Here is a 25,564-nt window from a genome sequence, read left to right on the forward strand (position 1 = left end):
AGTGTTATAGATAGTACAGATATTTGCTTGGAACATAAAATAAACAAAACAAAAACTAATAATAAATACACACCAGCTTGCATTGTAGACATCATCATCAATAGGAAAACAAGGTAAAATAATGTGTATTGCTTACAGCAGTGATGCAAACTTATAGTAACAAAAATATTTAACAGCAATTATGCAATCCTTTCAAAAGTTATGTGACTTTGTCAGACAGCTTAGGTCACATTGCATGGTGATAATAATAATATATAAAAAAAAAAACTAAAATCCCGATGACTTACAGACACAAAACATATATATTTCATATATATATATATATAGATATATATGAATGACAGAAAGAGAGAGAGAGCAGGAGAACACACAAGCAGGGGAAGCAGCAGAGGGAGAGGGAGAAGCAGGCTCCACACTGAGCAAGGAGCCCAATGTGAAACTCGATCCCAGGACCCTGAGATCATGACCTGAGCTGGAGGAGATATTTAACTGACTGAGCCATCCAGTCACCCCAAATCATGTATTTTTCACTCATGCTATGTGTGCATCACAGATCAGCTGGGGTACTATTCCATGAGTCTTGATTTGGTTGTCAGGACTGAAAAAACATACCTGTCTAGACATTTTTGATACCATTAAAGAAGAAAAGAGGCCACTGCAAAGCCACATCACTTCTTAAAACTCCCTCTTAAATGTAGCAATGCCACTTCCAGTTGTATTTTCTTAGTCAAAAATCTCAGGTCTGACTTAATGCAGCAGGAATGTGTGCTTATCCCATAGATTGGAAATAATTCTATTATTTTATTTGAGTACAACTGACACAGTACTACATTAGTTTCAAGTGTAAAACATAGCAATTCTACAAGTTATGCTGTGTTTATCACAAATGTAGCTACCATCTGTCTCATATAATGCTATTATGACACCACTGACTGTATCCTAAATTCCCAACTAAGTGGCATTGACAAATTTTATAGTGGAAAAAGTGACTTTTGTGTGCAAAGAGAAAACTTCATATAAACAAGGTAAAAAGAAAATGGATAATTATTTGTAAAATGTATAACATAGATTGTCACACAAAAACTTAACAGCAATTCCCTGGAGCATGGAACTTGTGAGCCATTCTATTTTATTTGCGGTTACCCACCCCCTCCATTAGATGATATAACAATGGGAGAAGACACAGATTTGTCATTTTTTGCAATTCACCATGTTCTCACTACAGGCCTCTGTATGATGACAGCAACATACCTCTTTATGCTTCTCTATACATATTTATTGTTATTGCAATTAGCAAGTATCTCTTTCACAAGAATTCTGATGGTTCTAAAATTGTAAGGAAATTATCAACACTCCAATAGATAAATGGGTAATTATTATGAGTGGAACCATCACAAATTAGGAAATAGAAACAATAAAGAAACATATGGAAAATGTCCAAGAACATCCATAATGAAAACATAGAAATTTAAGCAACAATGAAACTCAATTTTATACCTATTAAATTAACATAAATCTAAATACATGTTAGGATTTAATCCAAAATGAGACACACAGAATCACACTAATCCCCTCCCAAGAACATTGCAAATTGGTACAATTTGGGGAAACATAACGGGAATATATTTCAAGAGCTAAGAGGAAGTTATTAATCTTTAAGCTATTAATCCAACTCTTGGGTATTTATTTCTAAGAAATAATTCAATGGAAGAAGTCTCCCTGGCGCTTATGCTATTTTGCCGACAGAGGCATTCATGGGAACCAAATTACCCCCATGAAAATCAGTTCCCAAATCTTGGGGCTTCCCAGCGGAGATGTGCTTTCAACTGGAATAGAATGATGGGGCTGAGAAGTCAGCATGGCTCACACCCTAATGCCCCGCCCACTCCCATAAACCCCAGGCTTGAAATATAGCTGAGAAGCAGCATTGTGGGAAATGGTAAGCACGCATTGGTTACTTCTCCAGTGATTTAATTGAAGTTCTCACCATAAAGAAATTATCTTAATTGTAAAACAGTAGCACCAAGGATATGCTATCTGTGACATAATTGGCCAAAATAATAAGTTAGAAAAATAAGGAAAAATTAGCTGAAGAAACATTGACTGGAAAGTGCAAGATCATTGTCATGCAGCTAAGTGATATTTCTGAGGTGAAATTCAAAAGATATTTTTAAGCAAGACAATCACTGAGAACTATTTTCCTGTCCAAAATAGAAGTGCATCCTCACGCACACATGTGTGCGCGCACAGACACACACACAGAGTCAGTTATCATATGGTTTCACTTATTTGTGGAGCATAACAAAAAACATGGAGGACAAGGGGAGATGGAGAGGAGAAGGGACTTGGGGGAAATTGGAAGGGGAGGTGAACCATGAGAGACTATGGACTCTGAAAAACAATCTGAGGGGTTTGAAGCAGCAGGGGGGTAGGGTGGGGGGGTGGGGGTGTGAGGTTGGGGGAACCAGGTGGTGGGTATTAGAGAGGGCACGGATTGCATGGAGCACTGGGTATGGTGCAAAAACAAAGAATACTGTTATGCTGAAAATAAAATAAATAAATAAAATAAAATAAATTAAAAAAAAAACAAACTGTGCAGAACATGAGGAAATATCAATGAACTCCGGGGCTGTTATTTATTCCTTGTGTTCTATTAATGTAGAGCTATTGTCTTGCGAAACAGAAGAACCTTAAGAGGATCCTGGCTGGGAGACAGTGCGGGTAGTGCTACCTTTTTAGGTGTGGGCAGTGCTTCTGTTTCCGGTGTGGTTAGTACTTCCACTTCCGGTATCTGGCTGCACTCAGCATCCCTGGCCTGCCTCCTTGATTCTCTCCATGTTCACAACAAGGGACCTTCTGAGTGGACCGTTTGAAACATTCTACACACTGCACTTTTAAACTTTTGATTGATTAAAACCAAACTCCACCTTGCACTATCAGTTGACTTAAATTCCAAGTATCATTAGCCCAAATTTTTGAAGAAGTTACAATGTCATCCATACTCTGTTTCTGTTTTCTTCGTCTAATGGAACTTGGTCCCTTATCTGAAATGAGCTCCACTCTCTGGTTCTAAAGTCAATTCTTTCTTCTTAGCATCTTCATTAACTCCTACACATGCAGCAGTGCTTGGCCCGATAAATCTCTTTGTGTAAATGGTTCCTCCCTCAGGAGTCCTCATCTGGCCGTCATGTATTGATAAATTTCCAGAGAAAATGGCTGAATCATTTGCACTCGCTTACTTTGCTTTAAATTAGCTTCTTGCTTCTTTTTGTGTCCCATTTTTCTCAAATGATAGCTGGAAGCGAGCAAGATCACAGGAGCCATGATCTGTGCACACAATGCAGTTCTACTTTGCAAGTCAATTGATCCTTCTTTGAGTGACTTTCTCAGGAGGGAATTGTTTGAAGAGCTACCCTGTAATATGCCAAGGCAGAGAATGAGCCTAAACCATTCGTTCAGGTATTTCTTGAAACTAACACTAACTGTCTGGAACTTTTGAAACTTAATGTTGAAGTCTAGTTATGCCATTGGGAGAGCAAAGTGCTAGAATGGGTAATTCTTGATTCCAACTAATTTTAGGTTATTGACATTCTAATTTTGATCTTTATCTAGGGGCCTCTGACTTTTCATTAGCAGTTTCCCTGCTCCCTGGAATCCCTCAGATCAATTGTTTAATCTTTCTCATCTCATTCATTTCTCGTCACCATAGTTTCACATCTGCCATTAAGCTGGGCTTTGGTTTCAGGATGCAATCTGTCAGACAAACCACTGGAAACAAAATGGAGAAGTAGCCACCAATAAACTATACTTGTTGTGATCACACCTACAAAGAGATTTATGTCCTTTCATGTGAAATTTTGCCAATCTTTGAGAGTAATCAACAAGTTAAGGGAATAACCTGGAGTTTAAGAGACTTCAAATGTTGGCTTCTATTGAGCAATAGGTACAGGCAAGGACACAAGCAATCCCTCATCACAAATGTCCATTGGGTTGCCTGAAATATATGCCCAGATCTGGGTAAACAGGAGGCTGGGCTTCTAACAGCCAGTGCATGTGAGGGTTCCACATTCCTGTGATTCTCAGCCTTTCCAAGACCCTCACTTCCCTGTCTCAGGGGCGCCCCATCACAGTGAGATATACAAAGGAATATGCAGACAATAAACAATAAATTAAAGAAAATGAGTACCGTATTTTATGGCCTAGTCAGTCTGGGATGAGTTGTTCCAAGTAAAGCTGAAAAACCTCTTAATGAGAAACCAGGAACATCATCAGTCATAATAGCATTAAAATTGAACTTGGAGGGGGCAATATAAATAACCCCTGATACTTATGGAATTCAACAGTTGCTTCAAAAATCTATAAATATAATCAGCACCTAGATTTCCCTTTGATTTTTTCACATATTTCCAGTAATGGACTTAATGCCACAGAAACTAGTATCTCACATTCTTCAAAGATCTTAGCATACACATATATCAATTGAATGTTATGAATACTTATTCTATGCCAGGTACCCTGCTATGTATGTACTTTCACCAAAAACAGCATTTTGCCCCAGAAAGCATTATGAAAAGTATGAGTCATGAAAACGAAGACCTGTGAAGCTTCAGTGCCTTCTTGTGCATCATATGGGTAGTTAAGGATGTCATGTGGAGGGTATTCTGCCCAACACAATAGTCATGTCCATTAGGCCATAGTTCCAGTTTCACCATTTAGGGGGAAATGCCAGATTCTGAAAGCCTAGATTACCAAAATTCTTGTGTTTTTCAATGGCACTTAATTTTTAGCCAGCAAGTAATTGTGGTATTGAGAAAAATATCTATCTGTCTTACTGGTGGTGATGGGTTTCAATGTTTCCACCTTTTGTCCCTTTCTTCCTCCTAATATGAACTGATACTTTATGTCACTAAGATTGGTAAATAAGTAAAATTTGTTTTCCCATCCTCTTCATCTTACTTTTGTCACTTACTGATTTTCTCTATCTGCTCCAAGGACCAAATGCAGGTCAGTATTAAGTCTCCTCCTTGCGGTCCAGTCCCAGACTTGTCCACCTCTCCAGGTGTGGCCTTTTCCCTCTGGCCACATTTTGGTTATCAGGAAGCAAGTCTCTCAGTGGTGTTTTATGGAGCTATTCAGTTTTAAAAATTTTCACATCCATGACCCAGTTGGTCTTTACCAACTTGTGGGATAATCTGGTATGAGCATTTCCAGTTAACAGCTGGAGAGACAGAGTAAGGTAGAAAGTTGCCCAGCCATTACATATGGAGTAGAATTAAGAAGCTCAAATACAGGTCTTAGAATCTCATTTCCTAAGCTTCTGATCCTTTCACAATGTTAACAAATAGAATTAGACTACAGGAGGCCTCCTGTTGAATTCCAACATGGGACTCTGGAACCTTGAGCTTTGTGTTCTTAAACCATGGTCCCTGGACAAGCAGCATCCACCTTACTTGGGAACTTGTTAGACATGTAAATTTTTAGGTCCCTCCTCACACTTGTTGAATTAGGAATTTGGGAGAGGGGCCAGCATCTGTGCCTTGAACAATCCCTCCAAGGATGCCATGCGTGCCAGACATAAGAATCACTAGCAATCAGCCATAGGAGCCAATGAGATTTCAGCAGCCGGGAACTTGAATCAGGGAATGGCTGTGAGCCTGTTATACCCCTTGGATCTATAAACATGGGAAGATTATATTAGGTTCAGCTGGTCTTTGTCCTTTCTACTCTGGATGCCCAAAGTAGGAGAACTGATGACAAAACTGGGAACAGAAGAAGCAAAGTCTTGTACAGCTCCACTGTGAGCAAAGGGCTAGTGGCTCCACAGACTCCTTTTCTGAGACACTCATCTTTGGAAGGACATGCTCAAGCTGCTCTTGTTGCCTCACCAAGTCTTATTCGTTCATCTTGAAAATCAGAGAATTAACCGCTTAGTTCTTAAAATATGCACAGTATGGTGGGCATGGCATATCCTATGAAGTGTGACTGCCAAAAATTTAAATATGAATTTAATCAAGCCTTTTGATAACACTTAGGAGTTATAGAAAATCAAGGAGGGAGGAGCAAGACAAATGGCACCATGAGGAAGTAGTCAGGTCCACAATGAGGGACTGTCGACATGTTCAATATCCTTTACATTCGATGCCTTGAAGTTAAAAGGTAGGGTGGCTATTCTAGAATAAATGAAGCTAAATAAATGTAATAACAAATATATGTTATGTGTGAAAAGTAATCTGTTCCTTGGTTTAGAAACATTCTGTTAAAGGCAGATAGACAGAGATAGGTGATAAAAAATATATATACAAAACAATTGTTGCAAAATGTCCACAGTTGTTAAAGCTAGATGGGTACAGATGGTTATTTTACTATTTTCTTTGAATTTTTGTATGCTTGAATTATTTTTCAAAATTAAGTGTTGGTGAAAAGTAATAAAAATAAATAAGGTTGTATAGCAGAAAGTTTTGTTGTTGTTGTTGTTGTTGTTGTTGTTGTTTTTAAGTCCTTCTCTGTCTATATACCCCAGAATTCTATGAGTGAAAAAATCTGGATGAGCAAAAGGACAGAGCGGCAAACAGACTTTTGTTGAACTACCTAACCCATTTCCTTATCCCTTGTTCTATGGTAATCAGACCATAACCCGTGGTCTAAAACAATGTCTTCTCAAGTAACATGAATGCAAGAGGCCTGGCCAACAGTTTGAAATGTTGCAAGGGGCATGGAGATACTTTCTCGATCAGCTGCTCCTCCCTTTCAGAGGGACTCTGTCCTCCTCGTAGTCCTTCCTAGACAATGACATGTAACAGGGAAAGTAAAGAGAATAGAGCCAAAGAATTTTGGGTTACTGGCGATAATAGGCATAAACACTCACCTGAAGTGAAAGACAGATTGAAGGAAGTGGGTGTCAGCTTTCTCCAAGTTTTGTGACATAACATCAAATTAATCATAAGGTTTCAACAGAAAAAAAAAAATCTTACTTCAAATGCTTAGAAATTTTCCTCTCCCAAATGGAAGCACTCAAAAATATTTGGGTTTTCATACATGGGACCACAATTTCTAGTAAAACGGGATATTCTAACATCTCCCTAGTCTTTGATACCCCTCTTCAGGACATGAGGCTTCATTTTTGGATGCTTTATATCAGCTCTGTATTAAGAAGAAGGTCTGTGATACCTTGCCTATATTTCATCATGGTCACTCTCTGAATTCACCTTTTCCATGTCCATGTTGCAAGTTGAAACTTGCATGTTGAAAATGATGCAAGTTGAAAATTATATGAAATGACACAAAGGATGCATATAGTCAGGAGTATGGGTGTGAGTATCTTAAGATGAAATATGAGTGTGGGTTATGTGCAGGCACGCATGTGTGCTTGAAGAGAATCTTTCCTTCACCAGCTGCTGCTGTTGACGAAGGTTTGAAGACTAGTGATTTGCTTAATGTCTTAGGTTTTGGGATTGTAATGTTATCTTGCCTCTTTCCTTTTTTGAAATTTCCCCCTATGCATTTATTATTTCACTGAAATGAAGCAGATTAAGATGGCAAAATCTCCAGATACTGCATTACAGCTTCATAAAATAACAGGGTACAGCTGCCTGGGCTTTGTCCCCGAGAGGAAAGAAAACAGTCTTGAGATGAAAGCACAGAGAGTTGTTAATCACTTTCTAATATGCTGTGCACAGAAATATTGATGAGATATCTGAAACTAGACCTGCACAGCCTGGGGTTTTACTTCTGCATTTTCATAGAATCACAACAGCCATGCAAATGCTCAGCCCCTGCCCTGTGCTGTGGGATTGGAGACCCGTGTCCCCCTTTCCTAGAGCACACAAAGTGTCATTTTAATCTCAATCAAACACATAAATTAAGTCCCACGGACAGCTCCAGGTTTTTCATTTTCCTTTTAAAATGCACTCATATCTCAAGTGTGTTTTTCTACTGTGGCTTCTCAGGAGTATTCCAGGGAGGGCTCCAATGAACAAGCATACAGATCATGATTATGGTTGCTTTGCTTTGGGGTATATGGATTTGCCTTGGGGTATAACTCAGGAAATAGTACAGCACAATTCCCTGTGTGTTTTTGTTCTTGTTGTCTCAAGTTGGAATGAGACCCTAAAAGCAACCCTTAAAAGCCAAAAACTTATTATTATTCTTCCCCAGTTAAAGGGATGCCTTACATGGTTTGCTAATGATAGAAAAATATAGTTTAATTCTCTCTTGCCGAGAAGTTTGTTCAGTAAGAAAACCTAATACATATTTGATATTCTAAAACAGTCCATGTTTATTCAATTGATTTTAGGAGGGACATAGTTTATAGCTAAAAGTGTGGTGCAATTTCTGACCCAGGGAATGAATTATTGGTTCACCCATGATTGAACACACTGATTATGATTTTATTTTCTCCAATAAAATGGAAGATTCTGCAAGTTGGATTGATTCTCCCTTTCTCTTTTTTTTTCTTCTTCCTTGTCTGAGTAGCTGCACACTTCTGCTGGAACAGAAAATTGCTGGAGTTGATATCCCAACCATGACACCAAATCCATAGTATCTCCACTGATCAACTCCTTTGCAAACAATTCTGTGGGGTGGAGGCGGGGGAATAATGGGGGAGGTGTTCACTGTATGATAGTATCCAGATAGGAATTCAATACTCAATTTCACCAAAACAGCAATTATGAGCATGAATAATCTTCCTATAATCACCAGCATACAATTCAAACCTGCTATGTAGCACCTCTGAGACGTTATTTATAAACATTACCTCAATCAGTTAGGAACTTTACAAGATAGTTTCTGAGCTTACAGATAGGAACACCTATGTCTAGAATTTTAACTATTTACATCATGCAGCTAGATGTTTGAAGAAGTGATATTCAAACCGAGGCCTGTCTGATCCCAGTTATGAAAATTTTAAACATTCTGAACTAACATGCCTTTCATAACAACCTTGAGAACTACTGCTAGACTCCAAAAGGAATTTCTTTAAGTTTCAGTACCTACAAAGCCAAAATGGGAATTTTTATAATTTGCAGCTTATGCTGGTAATTTGTCACTTCCCTACATAAGGGAGAACAAAGCCATCGGTGAAAAGGATGATAATTTAATGTATGTCTCATATCACCTCTCTCAAATCTCAGAAAGATACAGCACTTCAGATTAAGTTAACCAGCCATTGAGAGCTGTTCCTCTCCTGTTCAGGTTCTGTGTCCTTTTGTCAGTATAAATCCTCATTCTTATACATCAACTCTTCACATTGAGATCCCAACGCATTGAGTGCCTCCAGAGACAGAAGGAGACATCTTATAATCCTTAACATTTAGGGTTTAGAAGATATTCAGAGTGCTATATGCAACTGATGAATCCCTAAGTTCTACCCCTGAAACTAATAATACCCTGTATGTTAGCTAAATTGAACTTAAATTTTAAAAAATTAAGAAAGAAGAAGATATTCTGTGATAAATAAGCTTACTAAGTCTTATAATCTAAGGACAACAGTTGTTCATTTGCTCTTTTCTACTTAGAAAGAAATAAAGAGGGGCTCCTGGGTGGCTCAGTTGGTTGAACATCTGCCTTGGGCTGAGGTCTTGTTCAGGATCCTGGGATTGACCCCTCAGCCAGTCTTCCAGGTTAGCAAGGAGTCTGCTTCTCCCTCTCCCCATGCCTCTCTCCCCGGCTCAAGCTCTCTTTCTCTCTCTCTCTTTGTGTCTCTCTGTCTCAAATGAATAGATAAAAGGAAATCTAAAAAAGAAAGATAATTTCAGATTCTCAAATAATGAATTTTTCACCTTCTTATATATAGCAATAGAGAAACTCTGTCTCCAGTCCATCTCCCACATGAAATAAACAAGTCAGAGACAACAAGATTTTGACCAAAAGCTGCACGCATCGGTAGACTTAAACTTCAAATTTAAAAGGAGGAATCTATCAGCCATCAGGAGGACGAGGAGCACCTGGCCCCTCTAGCCAGGGCACGGGCACAGCTGGCTGTGCCACTCCTGTTTCAGGGAAGGTTGCACGATGTTGAGGCTGGACCCAGAGGCCCTGGAAAGAACAGTAGTATTCATGATAAATAGGAAAAGCATTGTTTTTCAAATAGCATACACACCTGGAAAACAGTATTCACCCCAGGCCTTCAAGAAAGTAAGAAAGTATAAATTCTGAACCAAGATTCAAAACAAGAGATGTGATGCATGTAGACCAAGTTGAGTCCCCTGAACCTCGGCACAGGCAGCCCCAAACGAGCCGAAAGAGGCACGACCATGTCCATCATAGGGGGAGGGCTGGGGAAGACCCAGAGAAGAGCCAGAATTTCCAGCGGCTTCACCTCCAGGAAATCCGTCTGATCGAGACTTGCAGTTCTACCCAATGGGGTTTTATGTACAGTCAGCAGCACACTGACAGTTCTGAAAGATGTTCTTCATACAACTTTATATTTGTCATATTGCTAAACCAATTTGTCTATGGTCCACTGTGATATAAAATCTCCTAGTTGCTTGATGATTTTTATAAATTGCCCCTTCTATGCCAGTTAGTGATCTTAGTCTCAGGTAATATAATAACTAATGCAAGAGACAAAAGCCTCTTCCCCCCTGAAATTTGTATTTTGGGAGGATGGTAGGAGGAAGAGAGCATAGATAATTAACAAAACAGTGTGTTGGTTAGAAACTTAGAAGTGCTAGGGAGAAAACTAAAGTGGAGAAGATGACTAGGGAATCTCAGGAAGTAGAAGCTGCAAATTTTACAACGGTATTAATGAAGGCCTCACTTCGAATGAGACACTGAAGAAAGAATAGAAAGGTTTGGGGCAAGCTGTGCTGGCATCTGGGGGAAGAGCTCTGGAGTGAACAGGTGCTCCACGAGCATGGGGACAGAGAAGGTGGCCGGGTTGCTGCAGAACAGTGAACAAGGGGGAGTTCTGCAGGAGTTCCTGTGGGGGAGGGAGGGGGGGCCGGCAGGTCCAGCCTCACCCAGACCTCTGCAAAGCCTCTGGACATGACCGGCAGTGAATAGGGGAGATGCTGGTAATTTGAAGGAGAGGAGTGACATTTCCTGAGGAAATTAAATGGCGGCTATGCTGAAAATAGACTGAAGTAGGGGCAGAGATCAAGGTCAGACAAACAAAGACCCCTTCTGAGGTTATTACAACAGCCCCGTTAAAATATCACGGTGGATTGCAACAGGGTCATAGGGACGGCGAGAGAAATGGCCGAATTCTAGACAAGCTTTGAAGGAAGAGGATTTTCTGGTAGATTCTATATAGACTGTGAAAAAATAGAAAAGCAAAATGAGTCTAAGACTTTGGTTTAATCAACAGGAAAAGTAGAATTGCTACTATGAAAAAATCTGGGACATTCTAATGGCAAGAATTTGGAGAAGTGAGGATATAGCAAAGTATCCAGATAATATATATGGCAGGGGCGCCTGGGTGGCTCAGGGGGTTAAGCCTCTGCCTTCGGCTCAGGTCACGGTCTCAGGGTCCTGGGATCGAGTCCCGCATCGGGCTCTCTGCTCAGTGGGAAATCTGCTTCCCCCCCTCTCTCTCTGTCTGCCTCTCTGGCTGCTTGTGATCTCTCTCTGTCAAATAAATAAATTTTTAAAAACCTTAATATATATAAATATATATGGCAAAGAAGAAATGAGCGAAGTAAGGGGGAAATCCGTAGCATAGTGTCCTAGAAACTACTCAGTGAAAAATGTGAAGGTAGAGGGAAGCTGTATCCAGTGATTATTTCGGCGCAAGTCAGGGGAGGACTTGAGCATGACCATTGGAGGTATCAACAAGAAGGTGGCATTGGCAGTGTTGGTGGCGAATGTCACCTTGGGAGAAATGTGGCAGAGAGATGGAGGAGAGAATTCAGAGACAATGAGCCCAGATAACCCTTTGGAAGTGTTGGTGATACAAGACAGAGAAAAGAGGTGGAGAGTGGGGAGTTCTAAGGAAAGATCCATTTGGGAGAGAAAAGACACTGATGTCTGAAGGCCAGGGCAGAATTGCTGAAGCCAAGTCCTTGACTGGCTAGTAGAGGATGGGACTCAGTGAGCCCACAGAGATTCTGGAGAGATAACAGAATGCAACACTTGGAGAAAGTTACTGTCAGATGTGAGCCCCTATGACATTGAGGGGTGTGTGCTGCAGGCTAGAAGGAAGTGTGCACAGAAGGGGGAGGAGGGGCCCTGGGTGGCTCAGTTGGTTTCGCGCCCAACTCTTGATTTCAGCTCGGATGGCAGAACTAGAACTATATGTATTCCTTTCTTTTGTAAATTAATGGACATGTTTCTTATAAACATCCCAAAATATTGAGGGTCTATTATAAAAGTTTTGTTAGAGATACAAGGCCCAATCATGTTCACATTTAAACAAATGTTAAATGTATTTTGAAACAGTATGATTCTGGTTTTACAGATTTATAAATACATACACATTTGTGCCATGAAATTCAAGCACTAATTTTCTCTTAATCATAAGATTGCAAGAGGGTCTTATTCACCTATTTTTACTTTCCTGTGTTATAAAAATTTACTTCAGGAGACTGGCAAACAGTTTTGTTTTTTTTGTTTTGTTTTGTTTTGTTTTGTTTTGTTTTAAGGGAAGAAATGTTATTTTGTGAAACACCTTTTCTACTGCCTGAAAAGAACAAAATTCTAACTGTAACTGTTTAATAAGATAATAATTCAGAAGCAAACTGTTAATTGCCTTGTAAACCTAAAATAGATATTTATGTCAAATGTTCCTTTGTATCATGTGAAATATATGGATAGGCATAGAATAATAGATACTTTAACTCAGAGGTGAGGGCACTCGGTTCTGAGTCACATAGGAAATGTTCAGACACGTATTGCTGTGAGTTGAATTTTGGATTGAGTTCAGACTTACTGATATAAGAACTCTGTCAGCTATGAACTGACAGACATTGTTTTGGTCCCCCTTCCTGCCCTTACCTCTAATTTATAAAGCAGAACACAAAATCTGTAACAGCAAATCCTTGTTGTAGAAACCAGATTCTAGGGAATAATAACACCATCCACCCATCACAGTACTTCAACCACAGCATGCTCAGGGTCTGGGAACAGAGTGTAAGGATGGGAATCCATTAGACATAAAGTCAAGTAGCCAGAAATGTAGGGTTAATAAGCAAATAATAACAGCAAGGGGCACAAAAATGGAAACATTAGAGAATTCAAGGATGCTTCTCTTTTCTCCACAATCAGCTCAATCAGATTCTCCTCCAAGTGGAGAGGGTGATCTGATGCCAAGGCTTCACTGACAGGAGTTTAAAATTTGCTGAGACAATTGCCATAACTTAGAGAAGGCACAGCCAACTAAGCCAGTCTGTTGTTCACAATTGTCAGGCTTCTCAATCAAATTACTAAGCACTTGGTGACAATGAGGTAAAAGCTCTTCTTCTGTATCCACCGAAGCAAATGAGTATTTACAGCTTAACCTCTTGGGGTGCCTGGGTGGCTCACGCATTCAGCTGCTGCCTTTGGCTTGTATCACGATTCCAGGGTTCTGGAATCGAGCCCTGCCTCGGGGTCCCTGCTCACAGGAAGCCTGCTTCTCCCTCTCTCACTCCCCCTGCCTGTGTTCCCTCTCTTGCTGTGTCTCTCTCTGTCAAATAAATAAATAAAATTGTAAAAGAAAATTAATAAAGCTTAAAACCTCCTGAGGACAGGGAATGATACGCACTAAAAGGAGTGGCTCCATTCTAAAATGGGGAAGAGAGGGGCGCCTGGATGGCTCTGTTGGCTGAGCAGATGACGCTTGATATCAGCTCAGGTCCCTATCTCAGGGTTGTGAGATCGAGCCCCACGCTGGGCTCTGTACTCAGTGGGGAGTCTGCTGGAGATTCTCATTCTCTACCCCTTTGGCCCTCCCTCTCGCATGCACATGCACTCTCTCTCAAATAAATAAATAAATCTTTTAAAAAGTAAAAGAAAAATAAGTAAATAAAGTAAAATGGGGAAGAGATAGGAGTCAAAAAGGCTGATGTGCCAGTGTTTATAAGGATTTTAGGAACACCTGGACCACTACTATTGAAGAAAATATGTTTATTGTTATTGGAACCCATCCATCACCTCCAGGCAGGTGAGTGTTGGCCGCAGGTCAGATGTCTGCCTCATGGCCACATGACTGATGCACACATTATAAATGTCCAAAGAATACAGTTCCCAGCAGCACTAACGACAGGCAAACAGAGAGTCCGTTGTTACTTGTTTTATTGGAAGAGCTTGCAAGGTTACTATTTTGTGGAATAAACACTTTAGGAAAAACAGCACCTTGGGAGATTTTAAATGAGTGATGGACAAAGAGAAAGTGAAGATGGGTAAAGTATGCATTGTTATTGCTATTCTCCTTTTCATTTCTTATTATCAGATAATGCTACAGAATCCATCAAAAATTCGCTAACATAACTGCAATAGCCTTCACTTCAAGCATTTTTCCAGACACTGAATGAATTTCATCATGCTATGTTTTAAAATTCAGTCTTCTGCCTGATAATTTCTTCAGGAAAAAAAGTAGGCAAAATAGCTATGATCGGTGATGCCACCACTTGGGAACTATTCGAACTTTTACCCTTCTCTTTTATAAATTTTGCATTAAAATATACACCTGTATCAATACATTTCTAAAAGCCCAGCTGTTCAAACACATTTGAAATTTAATGGAGGACTCCTCTCAGTGCATTTGTGCTGCAAGGTGAAGCTAACAACAAAGATAGCGTCCGTGTTACCAATGGAAATCTTGGCGTTTATTGGAATAGTGGTAATAATCCTGGTTCCACTTGACCTGTTTTAATATAAAACAAAAAAGAAACCACTTCAGTAATATATTTCATTTTCTCGTCCTACACCACGAAGAAAAATGTTAAAATGGTCTTGCTTTCTGCTCCCTCTCTCTCTTTCTTTTTTTCTACTCCATCTTTCCTTACCTTGAGATTTTTTCTTTAAATACATCTTCTAAAATGACTATTTTATCGTCCAAATGAAAATGCACATAGGATAAGCCTTGTAAAGGTATATTTTCTATTTGTTTCTTCTGCCTCTCTGCCTCTCTGTCTCTTGACATGTCTGTATTTCTACTATTTTTAATAGAAATTGGAGTCATTCTAGCTGTGCATAAAATCAAACTAAAAATCAATATTGAAGAATAGCAAATGCAATGTAAAGGACAAGGGGAAGAGGGAAAAAAAAAAAGGAGGGAACTCGATTCAGGAGAGTTCTAGTTGTGGGTGATGTTACCCTGAGACAGGTGGGGAAAATAAAGGTCTTTTCTCTGTATCTTTGTTGCTTCCTCCCCCCCACCCTCTTTTCCCAAGTCCCCTGAGGGCAAACGTCAGACACGCCCACTGTCATTCCTCCAGAAATTACTGTGTAGGTAGGACATCAGAGTGTCCACTGAGCCATCCAGATGCTAACTCAGGACTCAGTACTGGCTCCTGTAGCTCTCGTCCTTCTCCCACCTGTAGTGCATGACCCAAGTCAAAGTGTAAAAGACAGATTTGGTTTGATGGAGATCCACTGGTCCGGTTTGGCACTTGGTTATGTTTTTAGTGAATGTCACAAGAAATAATTGCCAAGGAGCTCCTCCCCTTATATTTTCTGCTAGGAATTTTGTAGTTTCAGTTTTTAACCGGTTTTGCAACTATGTTTATATATGGTGTAAGATAGAGATCAGATCGCTTTCTTTTGCATGTGAATATCGAGTTTTCCCAAAACCATCTGATGAAGAGACTATCTTTTCCTCATTGTGTGTCCTTGCCACCCTCATGGAAGATCAGCTCTGTGGGTATTTTCCAAGGCCCTCTATTCTGTTCCATTGGTCTATATGTAGACAAGTGGGACTATGTCAAACCAAAAGGCTTCTGTGCAGCAAAAGACACAATCAACAGAATGAAAAGGCAACCTATAGAGGTAGATAAAATATTTGCAAACCATGTGTATTAGTCAGATTCTCCAGAGAAACAGAATCAACCACACACACACACACACACACACACACACACACACACACGGGATTTATTATGAGAAATTGGTTCACAAGATGATAGATGCTGGACAGCCCTTGAGCTACTGACTGCAAGTTGGAGACCCAGGGAGTGAGAGGAAGAGGGACAGTCCTAGCCTAAAGACCTGAAAGCAAAGAAGCCAGTGTTGTAAATTCCAGTCCCAGGATGAGAGAACATCAGCATCCTAGCTCAACAGGCAGGCAGGAAACAAAGGGACAAATTCTTCTTTCCTCCCCTTTTCCATTTTATTCAGGTCCTAGATGAATTGGATGATGCTTGCCCACATTCAGAAGGGCCATCTACTCAACAAAGTCTACAGATTTAAATGCTAATCTCACCTAGAAATATCCCCAGAGGCAAATCCAGAAATAATGTTTAATCTGGGCACCCTTGACCCAGTCAATCTGAAATATAAAATACTACATATCTGATAAAGGGTTAATATCCAAAGCATAAAATAACTCCTCCAACTCAATAGCAAAAAACCTCCATAACCTGGTTTTTAAAATGGGCAAAAGACTTAAATAGACATTCTCCCAAGAAGGCATGCAAATGACTGACAGGTGCTCGACATCACTCATCATCAGGAAAATGCAAGTGAAAATCACAGTGAGAGGACATCTCACATCAGTTTGGGATGGCTCTTACCAGAAAAAAGAAAGATTTCAAGTCTTCTTCACTTCTTCTCCTCCACTGTTGGTGAGACTGAAATGGTGAAGCCGTGAAGAAAACACAATGGAGGGTCCTTAAAAATTAAAATTAAGACAACTTCTTCTTTGTATATATTCAGAAGAATTGAATTCAGGATCTCAGAGGCACACGTGTGCTCCCATGTTTATTGCATCATAACTGTCAAGTTATGGAAACAATCCAAATGTCCACTGACAGATGAATGGATAAAGAAAATGTGGAAAACACGTACAATGGAATATTATCCATCCTTTAAAAGATTATCTCATTTTTGGCAACATGGATGAACCCAGAGAACACCATTCTAAGTGAAACGAGTCAGTCACAGAAGGCAAGGACTGCATGACCCTTACACGAGGTGCCCAAAATATTCAACTCGCAGAAGAAGAGAATCAAACAGTCTGTCGGGGCCAGGGAGAGGAATGGGAGTTGTTCAGTTGGTACGAAATGTCAGTAAAGCAAGACGAATCAGCTTCAGTGACCAGCAATGCTGTGTCATGGGCTAATGTCTTGTTGAGAGGGTAGATCTCATGATAGGTGTTCTAAGCACTGAAGAAAAAAGGAATTAAAGACAGAGAGGCATGAGGAAACTCTTGGAGGTAATGAATAGATCTCTGACCTCAACTGTGGTGACGGTATCATGTCTAAGCTGATCAAACCAATTACATGTGTGCGGTTTATTGTGGATGAGCTGTATTTCAGTAAAGCTGTTTAAAATAAATCAATAAATAGGCAGGTTTGAAATCACCACATGCTCTGCCTATCACATAACATGACTTCTTCCACGGTATCTAACTTCAAATTTAAGAAAAGCGAGAAAAGCTGGAACACTGGTGAGACCCTACTTCCTCCACTTTCACTTAAAGTTGGAATAATTGCTTCCTCTTTCTGAGAGGCAATGCTATTCTGTGACTGAAATCCTTGCCTGGGGGTCAGGTGTGTGAGCCTCCAAACCAGACACCGTCTTTCACATGCAGTGCCCCAAATGGCAGTCTGCAGAAACAGCTCCATATGACATCTAACCCTTCTGGACTGTACTTAACAGAAACACAAATAAGCATGGCTTTACTGAAATGCAAGTCCATCCATGCCCCCCCCGCACCCGGCTCTCCCTCTTCCCCAGAAGTAAGGACATTAAGGAAGAGGGTCTGGGGCTCAGGTGCTTCCCTCCTGCTCCTGAGACTGGGCAGGGGCGGAGTGGGGAGGCTGTTTCTGCCTTTACTGGTCTTTGAGGCACCCTCCTTCCCCTACTTGACCTTGTGGAATTCTCTTTCACTGATATACCAACCTCCTGCATTCAATTTCCCTTGCTTTTTATACTTTGAGGGATTCAATGGTTGGACCTTGCCATCTTCCAAGGACCAAGCTTCCCTCCATTTTTTGGATCCATCATGTGCCAACTACAGCTGTGGGCAAAATGAGACCCAAAGCCTGTTTTTGTAGACAGCCTTAATATTTAAAGATTGTCTGTGGCTGCTTTTGTATAATCAGAGTTGGATAGTTTCCACCAAGACTATTGACAAAGATTTTCACCCTGACCTAATTCTGGCCAGAGTCCCTTCATCCCTCTTCTGAGTAGGTCTCAACCATGGCCTGTACAGGATTAGACAAACACTGAAGTAGTTCAAAGAGCTCAAGACCACATCTCTAGAATGACCGTGTCCCCCTTAAAGTGCCTGGCTGTGCAAACTCAAGGTCAACAGAAGCATTCACTGTTTGTCCCTCAACACCTGAAGAGGGGTCCCTGTACCCCAGACCCCTGGGAGGGTAGAAGCTTAATTTCAGTGGCACCAGTTAACAAACACATGTGGGATTTATTACATGAACCAACCTCATCTCCCTACTTTTTGTACTTTTTCCGTTCCCGGACCCTACTGAGCTGCTCACCAACCCCATTCTCTCTTTAAAATGCTCTGTCATGGGGCACCTGGATGGCTCAGTCAGTTAAGCATCAACTCTAGATCTCAGCTCAGGTCTTGATCTCAAGGTTGTGAGTTCAAGCCCCCGTTGAGCTTTATTTAAATTAAATTAAATTAGAAAAAAAAGAAAAGAAAACAAAGTGAAGCAAAATGTCCTTTGCCCAGTCATGTCTACACTCATCACAGTTGCATTTCATTCATGCTGGACACTCTTTCCTGTTGCAGTGTCATATTATTAGCTGAAATCTGTTCTCACCACATTAACTACTCAGAGTCTGACTTTATTTCTCTTTGACACTGGATAGCCTACAAAGCCTGAGGTACTGTCTGGCCCCTTACAGAAAAAGTTCACTGGTTCCTGTCCTAGAAAACGCCCTCAATCTTCGGGAATGGGATGATTCACTAGCACAGCCAAAGCAAGTCCAAGAAGGGAGGAACAAGGTCATGGCCCAGAAGCTACGCATAATTTCTTTTATCCTATCTTATAGATCTGGGAACTTAGTTACAAAGGAGACTGGGAATGTCTGCCTTTATCTGTGTAGCCATGAGCCAACATATAAATTGAAAAACCTAGCACTTTAAGAGGTGAGAATTGTAGCTCACAGAATAAGAGCTGAGGCCATCCTTATTTTCATTTGAGCTAAAAACAGCCCAAAGCAAAGACATGTAATGCCCTGAATCTTTGTGATGATAAACAAATGTTTTTACTAAAAAGTGACAGTGATCCTTTTAAAAGTCAGCACCTGACTCTGTCTTCTTGAGCCCTGACATTTTATGATTGTAACAGTGCCTACTACAAGTTGTTTACTGAATTTTGATGACTTTATGATTATGCTAGAATCATGTGGGTGGGCTTAAGCCAGTAAAATACCCACAACATTCAGAATGGGGAGGCAGGGGGGAGTGGGGGGCTCTGATAGAGATACCTGCTCAGCAGGGGGGTGGAGGGCCTGTCTCTCCCTCTGCCCCTCCTCCCAACTCAGCGCACTCTCTCTCTCTCTCTTTCAAATAAATAAATAAGATCATTAAAAAATTTTTTAAGTTTTTGAAGGATGAATGAACAGTAAAAGATCAGACCTTATTCTACTAATACAAATACCCTAAACATTTTGTATAGTTCTTTGTTTTTCTCTTCTCCTTTTATTCATAATTATATTATGACATACATAAAATGTGAGCTAAGGAAGTATTATCATGGAGAAGCATTTACAGCTCGTAGAGATGGCCTCTGAGTCATGGGATATCTGTGGTTGGTGGAACCTGGAAAGATTTTCTTTGACAATGCTGTAATCCATGGCCTGGGAATCAGGCCCAGACAGGCTGCAGAAGAGAATGGTTTTATAATAATTTCTCTTCTGTCAATGCCATCCCTACCCCAACACCACAGCCGGATTTTCCACATCCATATGAGTAAATCCCCATTATATTCATCTGATCCATCATTATAGAGAAGGCACAATACAATGACAGTCTCAGACAAAACCTGGGGTATTTTAATATTTGTGCAGAAAGAAAACCTTCCTGTACTCTCTAGGTTCTCAGTGTTTGGGGGCAAGTGATTTCAATTGAAACTGACACCATACAAGGGGGAAAAAGACCTAAAGTTTTAGTGGCACTCTAAACAGTAGAGATGGGGATATATATATACCTCACTTAATTGGGAGAAAAAAAGATATGGGAAGAGCAAACAGGTTTCTAGGGAAACAAACAGGAAATAAGAAAGTGTGTGATGATGTTTGTTTCTGCAAGTGTGTGGTCTTTGCTTTTTCTCCTCTGAGGAAGGGATTTCTGACAGCCTCACTCCCAGATGTTTCTGTTTTGGGGGAGGTCGGGGAAGCTGCTAGAAGTCTTCTTTCTTCATCTGTTGAATCTCAAATCTCATTAGTTGACAGTCATCTTTATAAGTTCCAGGGGACTGCATGGCCCCACACTACCTTGTCTGAAACTTCCCTCCAAGGTTCACAAAAACCTGGCCAGATTCTGCTGGAGAGAAGTTTCCCATTAGTTTTGAGAGAAGAGAGCTGCAAAGGGAAGCAGAACAAGGAAACGGAAGGAACCAAGGTGAATGCCGGGAACCAATGATTAGCCTGAGGTCTGGGGGGCGGCCAGAAGTCTGGATGCAGGGCTCAGACTGTGGTTAGTTGGTGGGGAGGCCGAGAGAAGAGCGTGGAAAACCTGCGTGTTCCAGCAAAGTTCCTGAGAAACCCACGCAGCTGAGGGGATAAAGCCTTTGACCTCTGTGCTGAGTCACTAGGCCCCGAGAAAAGGCCAGTCTTCATTCTTAGTGACACATAAGAAAAAGGGATCCAGTTCCCAGAGAGGTGGAAGGAGCTAAAAAGCAATTCACAGGGCTGAAAGCTGATGGCGCCCACAGTGTGCCATCACTTTCTGTTGGAACGCAAGATGGCCTGCCAGCCATCTTCAAGGTGTGACCGAAGATAATCAAAGTGAGATCAGTCCAGTGTGCAAAATCAGTCTTATCTCCTTACCTTTTGACTCATGACTTACCTCAGTGCAGCAATAATGGTAATCCATCACATAGGTCTTTCCAAGTTTGCTTGGTTGGACCTTGGGTGAGGTCTCTGAGACTGGACTTCTGAAGGCCTCTCAGGAGTGGAAAGCCAAGCCAAGACTTTGTCGTCAGATTTTACCAGAAGTACCTACAGATTTGGGTCACTTTCTCTCCAAAGTATACTAAGATTCCTGGGCCCGCTGGGAGGGGAGCTACCTTACTCACTGCTGTTGGGGAACGTTCTTCTACTTCCCGGAAGCTCTTCCAAGCTGGACTAATAATTAAATTTACATGAGATGGGTTAACAGGAGAAAGAAAAAAAAGAAAAACGCCAAGTTTTGTTTTGTTTTTTTTTTTTTAACCTGCGTGCACCCGGAGTCCTAATAAGGACATTGAGATCCAAAAAACTGACCAAGGCAGGCAGTTTTTACACATTTTAGACAAAAAAACAATAATTTGGTGAGGAATTGACACAATAAGGGAAAGAGGGGTTTAGGGGTTTTCACCAGGAGGGAATCCTGAGCGGAATTTGGGCTGATATAGTAGTAAAAAAGTAAGAGGGTTATTTTCAGAGGATTCTTAGCTTTTAAGTTTCTGTCTGTTGATAAGGTTGTCTTTTTATTTCTCAGTATAGGGAGAGTGTATTTCCCATGGGAGATGTGTTTCCTGCTTTTAGGGGGACAGAGGAGTGTCCTTCTGGCATAGGCTGTCTCTTATGTAACTTTCATTTACAATATTTTATATGACAAAGTGGCACATTTGGGGGCAGCCTGCCTTTGGCCCTTACTCCACGAGGCGTGTTTCCAAGAGGGTTTTGTGAGCACTGGCTTCACACAGTCAACCTCAGATCCTTAAAGCTGGTCACATGGGAGTCGACGGCCATCACTTTCAAATGTGGCTTTCTAGTCAAAGCCTTGGTGATATAACCGATGCTATCAATTACATCCTATCATGAGGAGGACAGAGTCTTTCTTTTTTTCCAGTTTTATTGAGGTATAATTGACGTATAACATTGTATAAATCACATTTCTTTACCGGTTCATCAGTCAATGGACAGTTAGGTTGTTTTCATATCTTGGCAGTTACGGAAAATTTGGCAATTACAGATAATTCTGCAGTGAACATGGTGGGGGTGGGGTTTGCTGACATCTGCTTGAGATAAGAATTTCATTTTCTTTAAAAAATGGGCACCTGGATGGCTTAGTCCATTAAGCATCCGACTCTTGGTTTCAGACCCAGTCATGATCTCAGGGTCATGAGGTTGAGCCCCCCACAGGGCTCTATGCTCAGTGTGGAGTCTGCAGATGATTTCTCTCTCCCTCTGCCTTTGCACGTCCCCATGCTTGCACTCTCTCTTGCTCTCAAATAAATAAATAAGCCTTTAAAAAAATTTTGGTGGGTATATCATATGGTATTCCTATTTGTAATTATTTGAGAAAAGTCCATGCTGTTTTCCACAGTGGCTGTACCAGTTTACAATCCAAAAAACAGAGCACAGGAGTTCCCTTCAGGGGAAGAGATTCTCGAGGTTATGCAAGTAACAATATTGCCAAGAACATTAAAATATTCCATAAGAATTTCTGAATTCTGGAGGGATCAAATACGGAAAACCATAAATGTTTTATTTCTATTTATAAAAGTATGTTCTACTAAATTGCTGTTAAATTTTACAACTTAAGAGAAAAGAGAAAAGGTGATCCTTAAATCCGTAAAATAAGACATGAAAAAAACAGCAAAATTCAAAGCAAAAGTCTTAAAAAGAATCATAATTATCTTATCAATCCTCTCAGTCCTATGTAGTTAATTCCAGTCCTGTTTGATCTTGGGTTAGTAATTTCTCAAACCCATCAGCTTTTAATGGGTTCTGGGAATCCTTACCCAGTCTGGTGATATGATCTCAAAGTCATTAATGCTATCCGAAGCCTGAACCTCAAAGTGACTGCCAGAGTCCTTCCCAGGAGCCTCCGGAAGGCTTCCTTTTGTTGAAAACAAGCATCTGGCCTGTAGCTAATTGTGAGAACTTTCAGAGAAGCCTCAGAATAGAACAGTAACTATCTGTGAATAGTTTTGACATGCTCTTGGTTAAAGATCTGACAAAAGAAATTTAGTTGCCTCTGTGATATACAATATTTTAAGGCAATAATTGGCCAATAACATTATATCAGGACATATCATGGACAACAAAGACATTGATAAATTTCTAGGAATTTTATATAATTTCTAAAATACTTATATTAATAACATATGTCCATGTAAATTGAACATAGGGAGTTATGTAATTTAACATATGACAATTTAATTTATCAAATAAACCCAATTAGTTTAACACTCTTTTTTTTTTCCTAAGGTGAGAGAATAAATCGAGATTTTCCAGGGACCCTCTGAAAAATCTCAAGGTCACCTCAATGTCAAGGAGATTTCATTTAGAATTTGATTTGGGAAAGTTGTCAAAAAGGTCAAGAGGTCTCCACATTTGATTAGATAAGATCACAGGCCATGGTGGAACAGCATTTAGTTACCTATTTAGCCAAAGTAAACATAAATGATTTCAAAAATAAGTACAGAAGATCACATGATAAAAAAGTGTAGTTCTTTCATTGCCTAAATCATCGAAGACGTGATAAAGTCAACATGACACGCAAGAAATGATTTTGAAAGAGAGAAAAATTATTGTTTCCTATGCAATTTACTCAAAAGCTAAAGAAAAACTTTTTACAAACTCTTAGAAGCAGACCAACATTCCAGGAAAACTTTCAAAGAAAACCAAAGTCAGCTTAAGCATTGGTGCATTCTAGATACTGAAGCTCATTTTATAGTTTATAACAAGTCCATTCAACTGGGCTAGTTTGACCATACAAGATAGGATTCTTTCTCTTTTTCTCATTTATCCATAAACCCTGTAGTTGTTGTGTTTTATTTTCTCATTCCATAACACTCTTTAACTTCTAAACAATCACCCAAGGATAAAAGTTACTTTCCTTTAATTTTCTTTTTTTTTTTTTTAAGATTTTATTTATTTACTTGACAGACAGAGATCACAAGCAAGCAGATAGAGAGGGGAAAGCAGGTTCCCCACTGAGCAGAGAGCCCAATGAGGGGCTTGATCCCAGGACCCCGAGATCATGACCTGAGCTGAAGGCAGAGGCTTAACCCACTGAGCCACCCAGGTGCCCCGTCCTTTAATTTTCTTAACAACAATGTATCCTTCGTATTGTACACCTCGTATTCTTGTCCTTATTCAAAACTCACCTTATTTTCCTGTATACTTTACATACAAAGTTATTTCCTTTCACCCTTATTATTTTAGGTGTATTTCTGACTGTGAGTCAGAGTGAGAACTTCAGATGCTTTCCTTTAAAAGAGATAGCTTTCAGGCCCTAAGAGGGCTGTGCTGGGTGGTCCATAAAGTACATCTCAAAGGAGGAAAGAAAGGTTGAGAGCTTTCCAAAATAGCTGCTCTAAGAGTCATTTTGGGGTAATATTTGCCTACAGCCTGGTTTTTGACTGGAACTAACATCAAATTCTCCAGGAAGCAGGAGACATTTTAAAACAGTGGGGGAGGGTTTACAGTGGGTGTGGATTTAATTTTTGTTCTAAATCTCATGTCTGCTCTTTAATTCTATCAAAGGAGTATTTTAAGTAAACCACGAGATTTTTTCCCCCTTCTATTAAGTTGATCCTTCTATGGGTACCCTTAGAACTTCATTTAGTGTGAGAGCTTTCTTTCAGTCTTTTTTTTCTTTAAGATTTTATTTACTTATTAGAAAGAGAGAGAGAACAAGAAGGTAGTGCTGCAGGCAGAGGGAGAGGGAGAAGCAGAATTAAGGCTGAGCAGGGAGCCCAATGTGGGGCTCTATCCCAGGACCCTGAGATCATGACCTGAGCTAAAGGCAGATGCTTAACCAAATGAGCCACCCAGGGGCCCCCTGTGTTAGAGCTTTCTCAGTACAAAAAAATCTGTCATCCAACCACTGGCAATTTAGAATACCATGAGGTACACCTGTTTCAAAATGTGACTCAAATCCACACGCAAGTAGACAAATCAAAAGTCACAGGAGAGTCACAACACCCAAGGAATTACTTCCTGTGTGTGACTTGTCCTGCTTCATGCGCCAGGGGCCAGGGGCTGATGGGAAATGCCTGTTCTTATTGAAGAATAACATGAGGTCATGAGACAAACAAGCATCAGCCTGTTACAAAATTAATATTAAATTCATATATACAAAATTTAATATAAAATTTGGTATTTTATCTCTCCATGAAGGTTTTCATTTAATTTTGATTTTTCACAATGTTGAATTAATATAATATATTATTTATCGTGATTACTGAGTTTTTCTCACCCTCTTATATTTTGTGCCAAAGATGAATGCTGTAGAGGAAGAAAAATCTGCTCTTCTACCCTTCTAGGTTCTATCACTGGTCCAAGGATTAAACTGACA

Source organism: Lontra canadensis, unplaced genomic scaffold (genome assembly GCF_010015895.1).
Source record: "Lontra canadensis isolate GAN:19392208 unplaced genomic scaffold, GSC_riverotter_1.0 scaffold54, whole genome shotgun sequence".
In the NCBI taxonomy this organism is placed as follows: Eukaryota; Metazoa; Chordata; class Mammalia; order Carnivora; family Mustelidae; genus Lontra; species Lontra canadensis.